Source organism: Chanodichthys erythropterus, chromosome 3 (assembly GCF_024489055.1).
Source record: "Chanodichthys erythropterus isolate Z2021 chromosome 3, ASM2448905v1, whole genome shotgun sequence".
NCBI lineage: Eukaryota > Metazoa > Chordata > Actinopteri > Cypriniformes > Xenocyprididae > Chanodichthys > Chanodichthys erythropterus.
The window spans coordinates 56,821,637-56,825,833 of record NC_090223.1 but is presented as its reverse complement, the minus strand read 5'-3'; the positions used below and the strand labels follow the sequence as shown (position 1 = coordinate 56,825,833).

At 38.9% G+C, this 4,197-nt stretch overlaps 1 non-coding gene across 1 annotated transcript; it reads right to left on the bottom strand.

The window, feature by feature from the left end:
* Positions 1–2,197: 2,197 nt before the first annotated feature.
* Positions 2,198–2,316, bottom strand: LOC137018192 (5S ribosomal RNA). The gene has a single exon (XR_010894843.1). It is a non-coding gene; the product is annotated as a 5S ribosomal RNA (ribosomal RNA).
* Between the last annotated feature and the right edge of the window lie 1,881 nt (positions 2,317–4,197).

Sequence of the window (4,197 nt, the reverse complement as noted above, 5' to 3'; positions counted from 1 at the left end):
TGAGTCCCCTGAAGTTTGGCTCATAGCCAGATACAGCCAGTTTGAGGCAGTCTGTGAGGTGTCTGTCAGTGAGGCGGCTCCTGTATTTTGATTTAATTATTTTCATCTGTGAAAAAGCCATTTCACAGAGGTAAGTTGATCCAAAGTAGGCACTCACTTTTAGTGCACATACAGTGAGGAGTGGAAACTTCTCTCTGTTGACAAGTCCCCAAAAGTCACTGTCCCTTGATCTGACTTTCAGCTCTATGTCATTTTGCAAATCGACCATCTCCATGTCAACTCCACTTGACAAAGAAAATACTTGCTGGAATTTGGCTGCAACCTGTTCTATATCAATGAGCATGAATGGGTTTGAGACAAATGCAGCAATACATTCCATTTCGTTTAACTCACCAAAACGCAGATTGAACTCTGTTGCAACTTTGTCCAAGTGAGCACAGTATTTCTCAGGTTGAAAAACATCCTTGTCTTTAATGCTCTGTGACATTTTTTCCAGGGCGGGAAAGTGTGTTAGCCTCCCGTTTTTTAGATGTGTGATCCAAACACCGAGCTTAGACTTAAAAGCATTCACTGCGCTGATCATGTGGGGCAGGTGTCGGTCTTTCCCCTGGAGCTCATTGTTGAGTGTATTCAGTTTTGCAGTCAAGTCTGTCAGAAACCCTAGGTCCAGCAGCCACGCATCATCTGACAGCTCCTTGTGCTCCTCGTTTCTTGCAGACAGAAAAGTCTTTATCTCAGGCAGTAAGTCAACAAACCGCTGCAGCACTTTACCGCGGCTCAACCAACGCACATCAGCATGAAGTAGCAGGTCTCCGTACGCGGCATCAAGCTCATCCAGTAACGCCTTGAATAAGCGATGCTGAAGTGCTTTTGCTCGTATCGAGTTTATCAGTTTGACCACCAGTGACATTACGTGAGAAAAGTCCACAACTTTCCCTGCTAAGGCCTGCTGATGAATCACACAATGATAATTCTTGAAGTCGGGAAAATCAGGGTCATTACGGCACAGTGCTATAAAACCAGAGCGCACACCACGCCACCGTCGGTGGTAATTGCTACCAGTTTATGAATGGGGATATTATTTTCTCTTACATACTTTTTAAACTCATTGTAAATATCCTCACCTCGTGTTCTCTCCTTTAAGTGCAAAAGAGTGAGGAAGTCCTCTTTCGTTATAAAATCCTGGAAAGCCATTCTGACAAAAACAACAAGCTGCGCTGTGTCCACTGCATCCAGTGATTCGTCGAGCTGCAGTGAAAAATATCTGTCGATCCACGTCCTCTGACAGTAACTCGACCCTCCTTGTCACTGATGCAGGACCAAGAGGTACAGCACGGAGTGTAGCTTTTATGTCGTCTTTGTTTTTGAAATCCTTGAAAATAGTCTCTGCAGTAATGACCATTGCTTCCTTGAATAATTCACCATCTGTAAAAGGTTTTTTGTTTTTAGCCAGAAAATGACTTACACGAAATGATGCTTCAGTAGCAGCCTTATTTTGCTCAGCAGATTTTGTAAAAAGTGATTGCTGGGCCTTCAACTCAGATTTCAGCTCATCAACTTTCCTTGCACGAATCGCGCTCTTAGGCGGGTAGCTGTCTTTAAATTTCGGGTGGTTGGTATTGTGGTGCCGCTCCAGATTTCCTCTTTTACATAATGCTTGCTTTTGGTGGCACAACATACATACACACTTATCTTTTACCAAAGTAAAAAGAAATTCCTGTTCCCATTCTGGATGGAAATTGTATGTTTTTGTCTTCTTTCGTGGAGCCTCCGCCATTCTAACTTGACTGCTACGTTGCGACCGCGGGCTATCACCATGGTGAGCCGTATATTTATGTTTGCGACAATTAACTTATCATCTTATCATTAATAGTTCATCTCTTATCTCATTGGTCACTTTATTAAAAATAAATACAGCAGTTAGATTAAGAAATAACAGTTACAGATGCTTGAAAACTGAACATCAATCAGGCACAATGTATTTTTTGTACTAATTTCTTTTTCTTTGCTTTTTTTTTTTTTTTTTTTGAGAGCTACCGGGACAGTGACAAAGATCTACCAGTCGATCGCGATCGACGGGTTGGCGACCACTGCTCTAGAGTGCTCTCAGAGTGGTAAGGCCGTAAGCGAAATCTGCAGCCAAGAGTGGGCTATTTAAGACATTCAGACACTCTTTATATTTTCAGAAAAAACATAAAGCTTACAGCACCTGGTATTCCCAGGCGGTCTCCCATCCAAGTACTAACCAGGCCCGACTCTACTTAGCTTCCGAGATCAGATGGGATCGGGGGTGCTCAGAGTGGTATATCCATAAACGAGATCTGCAGCCAAGAGTGGGCTATTTAAGACATTCAGACACTCTTTATATTTTCAGAAAAACATAAAGCTTACAGCACCTGGTATTCCCAGGTGAGACAATCTCAGGTTTTTTTTTTTGAAAAAACATAAAGCTTACAGCACCTGGTATTACCAGGTGGTCTCCCGTCCAAGTACTAACCAGTCTTTTTTTTATTATTTATTCTTAAAACATATATTTTACATTTTTTACAGACATTAAAAAAGTTTTTTAAAACATTTCAACATTGTGTAACATCATCTTTACATCCTTCCATTCATTATTCATATTTTTTCCATAATAAATTTACAGCATTTTCTTTATATTCCATCATTGGGTTTCCATTTACAATCATTCCCATAAACTCTTCCTCTTTGTCTTCCAGTAATTCCATGGAGACTTCCGGTTATGGCGGCCATGTAGGAAGACATGTTTTTTGCTGTTCTGCTGCTAAGTTCGTAAAAAAATGCTCTCCTTCTCACTTATAGTTTGAAATAGAAGAATATTTTGAGGTGTGATGCCTAGCTCGGTAAAGTCGCAGAAGGGGAAAGGTGGAACAACTAGACAGTCAAGCCTATTTGACTGTAATCTTCGTGATGAAGAAACCAAGACTAATCAGGCCATGACTACGCAAACTGAACCAACAGGGGGGTTCGGGGGTACCCTCTTGAGTGGGGGAGGGGAGAGGGGGGTTATATTAGTTCAGTGTGTTGGATGTTTGTTCTAGCATCCCAATTTGTTATGCCTATAAGCAAGGATAGTTTTACATTGCAAAGCAACCTAAAAAAAAAAAAAAAATCTTTATAAGAATTTTTTAAAAATTTTTATAAGTTCTGACTTAAGAAATGAATCTTAATATTATTTCATGGAACTGCAGAGGTCTACAACGTCTTCAAAAGATAAAACAGGTCATGAATAAACTGAAAGAAATGAATGCTAAAATTGTACTGTTGCAAGAAACTCATCTTATTGATGATAGTATAAGGGTGAGAAGGAGGTGGAAAGGCACTGTGTATGCGGCATCGTTTACATCTCAAGCTAGAGGGGTTATGACATTAATTCATGAGTCGGTTCCATTCAAATTAAAAAATACTATTAAAGACAAAAGGGGAAGATTTCTAATACTTCAAGGATCTTTGTTATCAGAAATGCTAAATATAACTAATGTTTATGGTCCTAATGTAGATGATAACAATTTTTATAATGACCTATTTCTTACTCTCTCAACGCTTCCAGGACTACATATGATAGCCGGGGACTTCAATTGTACATTAAACCCACAAATAGATAGATCAACTGGGGTTGACAGTTCACATAACAACTGTAGGACTACAATACATAGGTTTATGAAAGATTTAAATTTATTATATATATGGAGAGAGAGAAATCCAAATATTAGAGCTTATTCCTGTCATTCGGGTACTTTTAAGACATACTCTAGAATAGATTTTTTTCTTGTCTCTTCAGAATTGCAATCTAAAATTTCTGACTGCTCTTATGATAATATTGTGATCTCAGATCATGCACCATGCTGTTTGGTCTACAGAGATGACAAATTATTAAGAGATCCACCCAGATGGCATTTCCAACATAAATGGTTACAAGATGAAGACTTGGTAAAATATTTAGAAAAACAGATAGATGAGTATTTTCAAATCAACACTATACAAACTACTGCATGCGTTAAGTGGGAAGCTTTCAAGGCTTTCCTGAGAGGGCATATCATCAGTTAAATACAGGATCTAAATAAAAAAAAACACAGGAAACTAGATTACAGTTGGAAAATACAATAAGAGCCATTCAAACGAAAGTAAATAATTCTGAAAATATTAGTAATTCACAATTGGAGAAAGAATTATTAC